We start from the raw sequence: 14,338 nt of genomic DNA on the forward strand, positions 1-14,338 counted from the left end.
AAAGGCCAGATCAGCCGGGCACCAGTGGCTCACACCTGTCCTCCTAGCTCCTCAGGAGGCTGAGATGTGAGGATCACGGTTCAAAGCCAGCCTAGGCAGGAAAGTCTGGGAGACTCTGATCTCCAAGGAACCTCCAGAAACCCAGAATTGGTGTTGTGCCTCAATTGGCAAGCCACCAACACCTGGCCTGCTTGGACCTCACTCTGTGGATCTAGGCAGAGTAATTTCAAGTGGGCCACTGAGGGTCTCCCAATGTTTAGGTGTCCTACAAGTCTTGAGAGCAGCCTCTTTGGAGGCCTTTGCCTACAGAGCAGGCCACAGTATCAGAGAAGGTTGGAGCCTTGAGCACGGAGGTCATTAATCTGTTCATCAGAATGGCAAATGTCATGGCTGCACTGTGCATCTGAGCAATAAATCGACCTCTCAGACCAAGATTCTGGGCCAGCAGGGGCAGGAGCTGCAAGATGGCACAGCAGGTAATGCCCACTCACTCGAGTATCACAAGAGTGTGAATCTGGCAGGCACACATTGCGCGGGTATTGAGTTGGGCTCATGAAAGACTTGTAGTCTCAAGTATCCACAGCCAGCAGGCTGCTGCTGGTAGCAGTCTCTATCCCAGGAGTCACAGGGTTCGGAGCCTAACTTTCCTTACCAGTGCTCGGGGCAATCGTGGGCCGACTACAAACGAGCATCCATAGTGGCTTCCCTTGGTCCTGTGGCCCCGTGCATGGATAGAAAGGCAGGTTCCATGGAACTTACTGGCATGACCCAGACCCCTCAGCCCAAGAATGACTTAGGGAAAAACTACTTGATCTGCTTTGAGAGATTACTATGACTATGCCTCAGGAGTGCCCCCAGTTTTCTAGCTGAGCTCATCATTACCACCTTCTTCTGTGTGTGTGTGTGTCTCTGTGTGTATGTATGCCTGCACACACTTGCACACATCTTGGTACTAGGGCTTGAACTCAGGGCCTGGACTCTGTGCCTCACCTTTTTCATTCAGGGCTAGCACTCTACCACTTGAGCCACAGCTTTTCTTCCAGCTTTTCGGTGGCTAGTTGCAGAGGAGAGTCTCACAGACTTTTCTAGCTGGGCTGCCTCTGAATGGCAATCCTCAGATCTCAGACTCCTGAGGAGGTTGGACTAGGAGGGCATGAGCTATTAGCATCTGGCCACACTTTCCTTCTTGGCTGAAACAGACTACCTATCCCCCAGTCGAGCGCCCATCTACAGCTACCCTCCTTCCCCAGGCTACAGAAGAAACATACCCTCCCATGAGTACAAAGAAATGGGATCAGGTTAGAGGTTTATGTTTTCCACACAGTCACGGGATGCTGGGAGCTGAAGTGGAGGTCAGAGATCTAGGCCAGGGGAAGTAGACAGCTGTTAGAACAGAAGAGCGTATGAAAAGACATCCTTGCAACTGGGTGCCAGTGGCTCATGCCTATAATCCTAGCTACTCAAGGCTGACACCTGAGGATCAATCAAGATTCAAAGCTAGCCTGAGCAGACTCTTCTCTCCAATGAATCACCAAAAGCTGGGAAGCAGAGATACCCTAGTTCAAGTGGTACAGCACCAACCTTGTGCAAACAAGCTAAAGGATACCACCTAGGCTTTGAGTTCAAGTCCTGGTAAATACACACACACACACACACACACACACACACACATGCATACACGCATGCACGCATGCACACAAACACACACGCAAGCACATGCATCCACTATCATCCTTAACTGGAGCCAATTGTTCATACCAGCAATTCCAGCGACTCAAGAGGCTGAGCTCTTAGAATGGCAGCTTGAAGCCAGCCCAAGCAGGAAAGTCTGTGAGACTCTTCTCTCCACTAACTACTAAAAAAGGTGAAAAGTGATCTGTGATTAAAGTGGTAGAGTGTTAGCTCAGGGACAGTGCCTAGGCCCTGAGTTCCAGCTCTGAGATTTTTTTTTTTAATATACACCCTTTGCCTTCCCCACACCCACAGACCATAAATCCAGATTTTGGTCATACTAGATCTCACTTTTGCTCCTGCCACTTCCATATCACTGCCACAAATGGCCGGTGTGTGGTCAGCCACGGGTTAAGACGTGAACTTACGCAAGGAAGGCATAACCAGGTCAAGGCTAATGCCCCAGAACACTGAGCTACTGGCCGTACCAGTCTCTCATCCCCCAGTTCCCTGGTCCTGGAATCTTAAGTCTGTGCCTCTGTATTCTAGGTATCCGGAATTGTCTAGAAGGACCTGAGAGGCCAAGCTGGGGCTGGGAGATAGACTTGGCTGTGATAATGTTCGTTGACATTTCCTAGACAAAAACAGATACTTCCAAGCCACCTGGGCCTCACCTCTATGCAGCCCAAGATCCTTCTTGCTTGGGCAGCCTTCAGTCAGCTATCAAGCTCAAGTGGGTCAGAGCCACTGGCAACCACCCTTCCCCCACTCTACTGCCAGCCTGCTGGGAGGGACACGCAGCCAGAGGCCCAGCTGAGGAAAAGGACAAGACATCCCATGACTGAACCCCACCCCTCCAGAGGTAAGGGAGAACCTATGCCAGCTGGCCCTGCTGACACAGAATCCCCTGGAAGTGGCCAAAGATATGGACAGCCAGACTTGGGCCCCAATGAAAAGCTGGACTATGCAGGTCTCTGGCAATTTAAGACTCATTGTAGACCCTGACGGGGCAAAAGGCAAGGCTGTAATGGAAGAGGGGCAACATCCGAGGTCAGGAAGAGGAAGACAGGAACCCAGGAAGGGGACAGAGAAAGATGAGGAAACACACACACACACACACACACACACACACACACACACACACACACACACACACACACAGGGGTAGCCCAAGGCCTCATCAGTCTCTGAGCACCCGAACATGCCAAACCCCGAGTAGATGGCACTACCGTCCTCAGACCAACTGTAGACAAATCTCAGCCTCTCACACGTCTGGAATGGCTCATAACACAGAATGGCATTTCCTACTGTACATAACTCTATGCAGAAAACTCATCCACCTTATTTTTGGTTGTAGGTCATGGGGTTTGAACTATGGGCCTGCACGCAGTCCCTCAGCTCTTCAGCTGAAAGTGTGTGCTCTACCACTGGAGCCACAGCACCACCTCTGGTTTTCTGGTGGCTCATTGGAGATAAAAATCTTACAAACTTTCCTGCCCAAGCTGGCTTTGAATTGCAAGCCTCAGATCTCAGCCTCCTGAGTAGCTAGGATGACAGTTGTGAGACACTGGCAGCACCTGGCTTCAGTTACCTTCTTATAGCCAGGTGAAACCCAACTTGTCAGGCTACAAACCACATGCAACCCTTCACTTCAGACTTTGACACCAGCATCCAAAACTATATTTCCATGGATGGAGGGAATATAATTGACACTACCCTCCCATCCCTGCTCCCATTAGCCTACTCCCTGCCTCAGACAGGCCACGACTTCTGGAGTTGTTGGTAAGGCAACGCCCACCCTGCTGTGACTTCACACTGGGGCAAACCTGGAGAGTTTTTAGAAATTTCTGTACACTTAGGCTAGCATCTGGTCTCCCAACGACAGGACCCCCATTGCTTCACCATCACTTGCAAGCAAGGGTGTATTTCTGTTTTTTTTGTTGTTGTTGTTGTTGAAGGGCTTGAACTCAGGGCTTGGGAACTGTCCCTGATGATGATTTTTGCTCAAGGCCAGTTCTGTACCTTTTGAGCCATGGCGCCATTTCTGTTCGGAGATTGGGAATGACACTCTCATGGGACTTTCCTGCCACGCCTACTCCGGTGGAGTCTGCTTAGCATGGGAAACCTGCTTTCAGACCTGAGAATGGGGCTTCACAGAGACCTATCTCTGAGAATGGGACTTCACCGAAGTCTACCTCAGAGAATGGGGCTTCAAAGAGGCCTACCTCCTGGAAAGACTGGCAAGCCCCTGGGAAAGATGTGTTTCTGTCCCTGCTTTTCTTTTCTTCACTGTATAAGAGTGCCTATTAATCTTTTACTGTTTCTGCTGCTCATTGTACTTACTCATGCTCAATGTTCCCTTATTCAAAGCTCTTTCTTAAGAGTGTTGACGACTCCAACATCTGATGAGTGTCTTAAAAATATGACTAACTCACCAGAGTTAAGAGCTACCCTGAAAGCCCCTCTTATGGAGGCTAGTAGACAAGTCATAAGTAAATATAAAAGTATTGGGGGTTTCACGACAGCAGAAGGAATTGTTTGTAAGAGATTTACAAGAAGCTGTAGGCCGGCTAGAACAAAAAGAATGTATGGCAATTGCTGGGAGAACTACTTAGGAGAAAGAATTTCCTGTTACTCTCTTTCATTTACTAAGAGACTTGCTAGATTTCGGCCTCCTTGGTGCTTACTATTAAAGAAGGAACAGGAAAGATCTTATGGGACAGTTAAGGCCTCTATAGAAAAAGGTAATAGTTAATTGGTGATAAACATCGAAACCCATAGTATTTCTTAAAAATAGAGATAAGCCAGAAACAAGTGCCTATCAGGCGACCAGCTGGTAACCACCCAAGAATGAAGCCCTGCAGCAAGATTGTGTAACTTTTTGCCCTTTCTCCTGGAGACTTTTGCTATAAAAGTTTGTTATCCTCTGCATTAAATCGCACTCAGCATCCACTCCTCTTGTGTGTGAGTTGTCTGTTTGCCATCTCCCCACCTATTCCAGTTCCTCCACTAGGTGTCCTCCATCATCCCGACAGAGCCTGCCCGCGGCACTTTCCTGCCTGGGCTGGGAAATGAGATCCTCTGAATCTCAGCCTCCTGAGTAGCCAGGATGACAGGCGTGAGCCACCAGCACAAGGCTTACTGTGTCTCAGTCTTTAGAATTTCCATGTAGTCCTCCTCTATACACTACCACCTAGACACTCCTCTATCTCCCCCACAGAAAGCAAAGAAAGGCTTGGAATTTGGTTAGGGCCATGGGGATTAAAGAGCTCCCTCCACATCTCTACCCCTCTCTATGCTCCCATCTGCCTCCTCTGGATGGACTGGTCCTCTGGGAGAGGTCAGACCCACTAGGACTTCTGGGGTTTGCCCTGTATCCCCCCAACCCCATCCAACTTGTACCTGAGGATTTCTGGGGCCATTTCCCCGGTGGAAGATGTTGGGTGGGTTGCCGATAACCACCTCCAGGGGTGTCCAGGGCAGAAGGAATATCCAGCTCTCCTCTGTCAAAGAAAGAGACATTAAGCATGGATGGATTTACTAACAGCTACAGGGCATAGCCAACCACCTGTCACCAAGGTCCATCTGAGTGCTATTTTATTTTCACAGTCCTGGGGCTTGACCTCAGGGCCTGGGCACTATCTAGGAGCTTCTTCTGACAGAGGCAAGCACTCTTCCACACCTGAGCCATGGTGCCGCTTCTGGCTTTTTCTGTGTATGTGGGACCTAGGAATTGAACCCAGGGTTTCCTGTGTACTAGGCAAGCCCACTACTGCTAAGACACAATCCCAACCCTGGATAGCTGTTTCTCTGTGAACCCTCGGGCCTGTCTCGGGATAGTCTTTCACATCAATACTGAGTTTCTCACCAGCAGCACTGGCTGTAAATAAACATGCTCAACTATGTTGTAATTTATCTACAGCATCTTTGCTCTCTGTGCTTCCTGTCAAATCCTCTTTGTTAAGAAAAACCCCCTTTCAAGTGCTGCCTCTAAAAAGCCCACTCCAATCGCCCTGACAGAGCAAGATCTTCTCCACTCTGCAGGCTGCCTGCCTTGTCACGCTCTGCCTTCAAGCTGGTGTGGGTTAAGAGCACAAGAAGGAGAAGGCCTGGCTTCCAACACCCAATTTCTGAAGGCTCTGATACACTACCTAGGACCAGTGCTGTATCACACTCTGTGAGAAGGCACTCAAGGCCCAGGCAGTCTGGGGGCAAAAAGATGGGGCCATTTTTGTGTGTGGACTTGAACTCATGTTCTGGGAGTGGTCTCTCTGAGTTTTCATGCTCAAGGTAGTGCTCCACAAATTGAGCCACAGCTCCAATTCTAACTTTTTGGTGGTTCCATGGAGAGTAGATTCTCACCAGCTTTCCAGCTTATGGCTGGCTTTGATCTTTGATCCTCAGATATTTGCCTCCTACATAGCCAGGGTGTCAGATGTGTACCTGAGCCAGAGGTGATGGGCCACAGACCCTTTCTTTGTTTATCTCATTCCAACAAGCAAGCCATAGTTAAAATAGTCATTTACAAGGGATCAAATACCTCTGTTAGGTCAGTTAATACAAGGAGATAATGTGCCTTTGGAAAAGGCTAGTCTGAGTTGGCCTAGGTGAGTGTGTGTGTGTGTGTGTGTGTGTGTGTGTGTGTGTGTGTGTGTGTGCATGTGTGTGTGAGTTTCTTGGATACTTACCCCCATCTCTGCAGTGCCTCATCCTCCCAGTGGTGAGTACATCCAGAATCCCCACCCCAAGGAAAGTGGGTAGGGGAGGGTATATAAGGTCACATTGAGTGGGATGATCTGAATTCTATCCTGAAACTGAAGCCTGGAAAGCTAATGAAGAGAAGGGGAGGTTTAGAGGAGCATCAAAGAAGCCCCTTACTTTTGGCTACAAGTACCAAAGAGAAGACTGAATCCATTTTTTTAGTAGTAAGATAACAGGTGCCCACTATTCATTTATTTTATCATTTTTTTCTGAGCCCTAGGACTTGGATTCAGGGCCTCAGTGTCGTCCCTGAGTTTCTTTCATTCAAGGCTGAGGCACTACCACTTGAGCCACAGCACATCTGGCTTTTTTTCTGGTGGGGGGAGGTGTTTTTGGGGAGATAAGAATATCACAGACTTTGCTGCCTGTGCTGGCTCTTAGTCATGACCATCAGACCTCAGCCTCCCAAATAGCCAGGATGATGGATGGGAGCCACCAGCACCTGAACGCCACCATCCATTTATATTCCTCTAGGGCCAGTGCTGGCCACCTGCACTGCACCCCCCCCCCCTTATTGTGAGTGGGAAGTAATCATGAGTGGGTTTGATACTTCAACAGCCCGCCTACTTACCTTTGAGCATTGTATCTGATCAGTTTGATGGCAGCTACTTCCTTATCCACAGCAATGACTTGGCTCTGTCACAAGAACAAAAGTACCACAAGAGCTGCCAGGTCTGGAGTCATTCCTCTGCACCCCGCTCCCCTACTTGAAATGACACACCCAAGCAAAGCGAAGTAGACATAGAGTGAATTCATTTTCTTATAACTGGGGTCTGGCCAGATAGATGGCAGTGAGGATCAGAGGCCCAGGATCATGCTAGGCTGTTGGACAACACGATGCCTCCTCATTCACTTTCCTTTAACTGTCTTAGCAGAGGGTAGTGGGGAAGTACTCAGAGGATGGATGGACAATGAATAACCATCACATTCTAGCCCGGGCACAGAGTGGCTGACCTCAGGGAGCTATTTCAACAGGCTGAGCAAGACAGCTCCTGACCCACAGCCCACCTCCAGAATGAGAGGGTTACCGTGGGTACCAGCCACATGGAGACGCTAAGCCACCTCCTCCAGGACACATTCAACCAGTTTCTGAAAGAGAGAGAGAGACAGAGACAGAGACGGAGAGGGAGAGAGAGAGAAAGAAAGCAAGCAAGAAAGAAAGAAAGCAAGAAAGAAAGCAAGAAAGCAAGCAAGCAAGCAAGCAAGAAAGAAAGAAAGCAAGAAAGAAAGCAAGAAAGCAAGCAAGCAAGCAAGCAAGAAAGAAAGAAAGAAAGAAAGAAAGAAAGAAAGAAAGAAAGAAAGAAAGAAAGAAAGAAAGAAAGAAAGAAAGAAAGAAAGAAAGAAAGAAAGAAAGAAAGAAAGAAAGTCAAAATTGGACTTATGCCTGATGCCAGTGGCACAGGCATAATGCTATACAGGAAGCTGACATATGAGGATCATGGATTTTAGCCAGCGCAGGCAGGAATGTTATGTGAGTCTCTTATCTCCAAAGAACCACCAGAAATCCAAAAGTGGTGCTGAGGGCTCAAGTGGTAGAGCACCTGCCTTGAACTGAGGAGCTTGGGGACAGCGCCCAGGCCCAGAGTTCAAGCCCCAGGACTGACAAGAAGTAGACTTTCCACCACAATAAGTGGACTGAATAGCAACCATTGTCATAGGGAGCATGGCAGAGAAGTCAGGCTGAGCTTCCTGTAAACTGGGGGTCATGAATAGGTCACCCAGCTTCTTTTGCCTCATTTTCCCCAGCTGCAAAACTAAACACAGTGAAGGATCCCCTTCCACATGGGGATAGGGTAAGATGAAAGAGAGCCACAGTACCACTTCCTGTTCTCTGGTGGTCCATTGGATATCAAGTCTCACAGACTTTTCTGCCCAAGCTGGCTCTGAACCATGGTCTTCACATCTCAGTCTTCTGAGTAGCTAGGATGACAGTTGTGAGCCACTGGTGACTTCCGGTTTCAGCCACCTTACATACCCAGAGGAAAACCATCTCATAAGGCCACAAACTCCTTGCAACCCTTCACTTCAGACTTTGTCACCAAGAATCCAAATCCATCCTTTACAAAAACAGACACAACAATCCCAGCCCTGCATCCATTCACCCACTCACTGCCTGCCACAAGCCATGTCCTCTTGAAGCTGTGGCTTCAAGCTGGGGTAAACTTGGGGAGTTCTTAGAAATGTCTGTACAGTGGGGTGAGCACCTGGTCTCCAAATCACAGCACCCCCCTTTTCATCCCTTGCACACCTGGACCATCCTTTGCAGGCAAATATGTTTTACTTTCTTTCTTTTTTCAGTTGTGGGGCTTGAACCCTAGGCCTGGGTGTTGTCCCTGAGCATTTCAGCTCAAGGCAAGCACTCTACTACTTAAGCCACAACACAACACCACTTCTGCTTTTCTGGCAGTTCGTTGGAGATAAGAGCTTCAGGGTTTTTCCTGCCCAGGCTGGCTTTGACCCCTGATCCTCAGATCTCACCTGCTGAGTACCTAGGATGAGAGTCATGAGCTAGTGCCACCTGGCCAAAGATACTTTTCCATGCCTGTCATCCTATCCCCTCAGGACTGAGATCTGAGTACTGCAGTTGGATGCCACCCTTGGCAACAAAGTCCATGAGAACTATTTATCTCCAATTATAAACACCCAAACAAGTTGGAAGTGGAGTTGTGGCTCAAATGGTAGAGTGCTAGCTTCGAGTATAAATGACAAGGGATAGGACCCAGTCCCTAGTTTCAAGCTTTTTCTAGCAAAGACCCACCCAAGAAAGGGAAGCAGGTGGACATACGGGAGCTGAAAGCTCACACATAATACTCAAGACTCCCAGAACAGACCCCATCCTGATCTGATTCTCTAGATTCTATGTCCTACATCATGGTAATCTTAGATGGAACTTACCATGCACCGTCAGGATGTTCAAGTACAATCGCATATTCAGGATCCCCTGACCTTATCAAAGACTCAAGATCTCTCACTGTCCTGCCTCTACACTGGGTAGGGAGGTGAGGTCTAGTTATCCAACCTCAGGATGTGGGAATGAAAGGGACACAGACTCAAGGGCTCCAGGTCCCTTTCTCTCAGGAAGGAGAAAAGGGCTGATCTATCCCAGGAATGTTCCTGGGTTGTGAGTATCCTCAAAGAAACAACCCTGCTCAGAGACCAGTGCCTCTGGTTTTCCCACCAGCCTCTATCCAAACCTGCCCCACCTTCAGTCTGCCCTCTCTGAATCCCAGATCTGCATCTAGACTAAAGGCTGAGCCTGCAAAGAGAACCATCTCTGCCTCTGAGAATGGCAATCACGGGGTCCTCGCGTCCCCTAGAGGAAGTCTGGGGCAACAAGGGTCCTTACTCCCATCCTCATTCCCTGGCTGTCCTGTGCTAGTGGCCAGCTTACTTCTGTCTCTGGTGGAGGAAAGAAGGCGGGGGGAGGTGTCAACTTCAGATTGAGCCCTGGAAAGTCCCAGGCCCCAAGGATGTACTGCACAGGCATCCTGCAGTGGACGATAGCCAGGTGGTCAATGGTGACCCAATGTGCCAGGACTCTTAATAGCAGTGTGGCTGGGTCAAAGGCTCTATCACTTTTGGTCTAGGTTGTCAGGCGAAGTCATGGCTACAATGTCCTGACACTCTCTTCCCTCTTCACCTTCCTGCTTATTCCTTGCCCCCCCCCACACTCCCTCACAACAACACCTCCCTAGCCCTTGAACAGCTTGTTCTTATCTGACCAGAAAATAAACTAATTGGCACCAGGGATGATTGAAACCTGGTGACACGCCCTGAGTCCTAGTGTCTACCTGAGGCTGCTTCCCTCTGCAGTCGGTTACCACACAGCTCCTGGATATCAGAAAGTTGCTGAGGTGTCAGTAGCTTGGTCCTACATACTGGCTTTAGGCTCTGAAATTGTCCCCACATAGATTGTGAATGGTTGGCTCCCTTGCTCCAGGGACTCCAAACCAAGTCTCACATGTTCTCCCTTCTTCCTTCCTTTCCTCTTTTTCTCCATCTGGACTTCCCTCCTCTTTCTCTCTTTCCTTCCTTTCTCTCACTCCTGGACCTTGAACTCGGAGCCTAGGTGCTGTCCCTGAGCCTTTTTACTCAAGGCCAACAGACTATGGCTTGAGCCACACATCCACTTCTGGTGTTTTCTTTTTGGTAGTTAGTTGGAGATAAGAGTTTTACAGGCTTTCCTGCTTGGGCCTCAAGCATCCATCCTCCCATCACAGCCTCCTATGTAGCCAGGATGACAGACATGAAGCACTGGCATCCAGCTCAAACCAAGGTTTCTTCATGTGCTGTGGAACCAGCACTGGAAACTCTCATTGTCTATGACCCCTCCAGAGCCTGGCGCACACTGTAATGCTTTGTGGATAAATAAATGAGCATCTGTCTACAAAAATACTGCAGAAAAGTCCCATCCCATTCAGGTAAGCATCTTGGTGGGTGGGGAAAAGCCTGATGTAGCTCTCCCACAGTTCTCCCTTCTCCCTCTTCCCACCCTCCTTGTGCCACTGAATTTAATTGTTTTGGCTCTGAAGACATGATCCACGGTGTGCTCACTGGATTCTGGGGCCTCTGGGATGCCTGTCTTCTCAAAGATCTCTGGCCAGCGGCTGACTGCTCTGTGGCACTCAATTCCCCACTCAGGAGTGAATGAGGTTGCCATGAGCTGAAGGCCAGGCTCAAGGGGCCTACTCTCCTACCCCTGGGGCCAGGCAGGATGGACCACCATATCTGGCCCCCAAGTTTCATGTTGCAGAGAAAGGATCCTCGAGGCATCATGGGTATATGAACCTCCCAGAGTCCAGTGCAGGTGCTGAGAATCCTCTCTACTCATAGCTGGCAGGCTAGGGATGGTGAGGTCACAATCTCTGCTCCCCATGACATCCTCAATGTTATGTCTAGGTCTCAGGACCCCACCAAGAAGACCACCAAGAATCAGCCTCTACAGCTGTTTTATTTAAACGGGCTGCAGCTCGGGCCTCGTCCTACACTCTGACACAGCAGAGCCCAGGAGGAGATCCCTGAGCTAAGGATTTACAGGTCTTATGAAGGCACACAACCAGGTGGTTTAGCACCATGTGTTGCTCTGCTCTGAAACAAGCAACAAATGGGCTCTGCCTCAAGTACTTTAACCCTTCACTCAACTGTGGTGGTCACACTAGAGAGAGTCAGAGGAGAATCAATAGCTGCCGCATAAAAGCAATCAAGGCACGACGTTCATAGCAGAAGACCATCTGGCTTGGGAATTCTGTTTGTGATACTTTGAATGTCATTGATTGTTGGCTGAAATGGTTCATCTAATTTGAGCCATAATCCCAGGCGTTAGTGGAAATTGCCAGCTTCAAGAAAAAAACCTGGAAAAGGTGTCATTTCAGTTGTCCCAATCAAACTTAAAGGGTTCCAAAGTTAGCAGTCCCCTTTTCTTTCCAGACAGCCTACAGCAGGTTACAGAAACTGGCATTCAGCAAGCCCTAGCTAACTGCCATGGCCTGATACCGAACAGGCTCCAACAGGGGGAATGCACTTGCCTACCACTGCCCAGCAGGAAACAGCACAGACAGGACATAGATTAGAGTCTGCAGGATTCCAGGGAGGACTTCCCACCAGTGCACTCCCCCGGGAGGGAATCCATGCCACCAATGGGAGCCCAGAGCCCCCTGCCCAGATCCCCATGGACACCATCAATGCCCTGGGTAAAGTTGCCCTCTCATCCTTGGTAGTGGTGAACCATCTGCAATGTCACACCGTTCACCACTTCCCAGACCCTCCTAGCTTCACAACCCCTGCCCTACTCCCCCCCTCCATCTTGTTCCCTAATTACATTTGGCAGACACATTCCCAACCCTTGAATTAGCTCCAACTATACAAACGAGAACAGACTGGCTGGCTGGAAGAGTGCGGCTGTGGTCACACTAGTGTCACAAGCCTTCAGGCTTAAGACAGAAGGTGACCACTTTGGTCTGTGGTTCACACAGGCCTCCTAGGGGAGACCCACACAGGCCCAGCAGCTGCTGTGAGCTATAGGAAAGGGGGAAGAGAGAGGTGGAAAGGAACGTCTACTGAAATCTTCCCCAAAGGAGCCATGAAACAGTGAAGGTGAAAACAAAAATTATGGCTGGTCTCATACTGGGCATTGCTGAAAAAAGAACAACAAATACACACACACACACACACACACACACACACACACACACACACACACACAAATCAAGAACAGTGACTGTAGACTCATCCATGCAGCACCTGCAATTTGCCAACTGATCACTCACCTGAGCACAGTCAGGCTCTCTCTCTCTCTCTCTCTCTCTCTCTCTCTGTCTCTCTCTCTTTCATGCACGCACACACACACACACACACACACACACACACACACAGACTCAGAGTAGTGCCCCTCCTGAGTTTGTTGGTTCCTCATCTGGGACAATCTACAAGCTGGAGCACGGGAGTTCCCTTGTCAGAACCAGGGGCTCGACCCAAGGAAGCACTGCTCTAATAATGCTGAACCATCCGGCCTCTCCCTTTCTCCAGGACCAGACACTTTCCCTTGGGAATAACCAGCCTTGACTTCATTCACCAAAACCCTAGGCCAGGACTCTGGGTGAAGGAGTCCTGAGACAGGTGGCTCTTCAGAGCCTGGACTGAAAACAAGCAGGAAGTCATGGTGCCCCTAGAGAAGTGTCTGACCCGGGGTGGGGGCAGTGTTGGGGAAATGGATGAGGTCCTAAAGGCTACATACATGGATGAACTTCCTACTCCAGCCTAGATGCTTCTGGGTGACTTGGTGGATTCTTGGCGAGGATGAGGAAACCAGATGGACCTGGAGCACCAGGTGGTGGCAGAGCTGGGAAATGTGATCACCCTGTGAGTGCTGTTGACAACTGGAGTGGGGGGGACCAGCAGGGTGTATCTGTGTTGGAGGGGCATGTTCTTCCCAGACATTCTCCTTCTATCTGATCCCTAGTGCCCTTATCTCCCTAGTGAGCTCTTCTGGGACCCTCCTCAGGGGAAAGGGTGACCGAGCACAAAAGACAAGGGCTCACACAGAAGGGGGGCTATCTTCTGCATCCAACACCACCCCGCCACCAGAAAAAAGGAAAACTCCCAAGAAGGCAGGTGTGGAGGTACTGCTCCCCACCTCTGACTAAAGCCACTGAGTTCCCCCAGGGAGAGAAAGGGTGAAGACGCATGGCTCTGTGGCTCCCACTGCTCTAGGCCAGGGGCTCACCCATCCCTGCATCTGCCTTTTTCCTGGGACACTGGCCACTAGGGATGGGGGTGGGATCCCCGGATCAACATCCACTCCCCCACCCCACACTCCTGGGGCGCATTTGTGGCAGTCAGGGCTGGCCTGCCTGGTGCTGAGGAGGCATGTTTGGGACACAAGAGGGGAGGCAGGAGTCATGGGTCTGGGTCCGGGTCCGTGGGGGGTGTGGGGTAGGGGGAGGTCATGAGGTGCAGACCCGAGGGGCTTCCACTGGGGACCAGGACCGGGTCAGGGCTGTAAGGAGGCCAGGGATGTACCATCTCTGGATGACTCCAAGAGGCGCCACGGGTCCAAGCTGGCAGCAAGCTGTTTCAAACTAGGTGCCATGGGGAGGGCAGGAGAAGGGGCCGGGGAAGGGTGGGCAGGTGGCAGGGCTGAGCTCGCCCCCTCCACAGCTGTGCTCCTGGTGCAGGGGCCTTGGACTCAGGGCCTACCTGGCCTCTGAGCTCTGAGCCTCTCTGGGGCTGAGAGGGATGTGCCTGCTGTGCTGGCTTTGTGTCCTCTGTGCTCCTGGCCCAGACCTATGCTCCTACAGCAACGGAGGCCAGTCATGGATGCTGACACCCCTGGTGCATGTGCCTGCTCTTCTCTGCTCACTCTCTGCCCCCACTTTTCGTGCAGGCTGCCCAGCCCCTGCTGCACAAG

Source organism: Dipodomys spectabilis, unplaced genomic scaffold (genome assembly GCF_019054845.1).
Source record: "Dipodomys spectabilis isolate Male_0828 unplaced genomic scaffold, ASM1905484v1 ptg000312l, whole genome shotgun sequence".
NCBI classification, from domain to species: Eukaryota; Metazoa; Chordata; class Mammalia; order Rodentia; family Heteromyidae; genus Dipodomys; species Dipodomys spectabilis.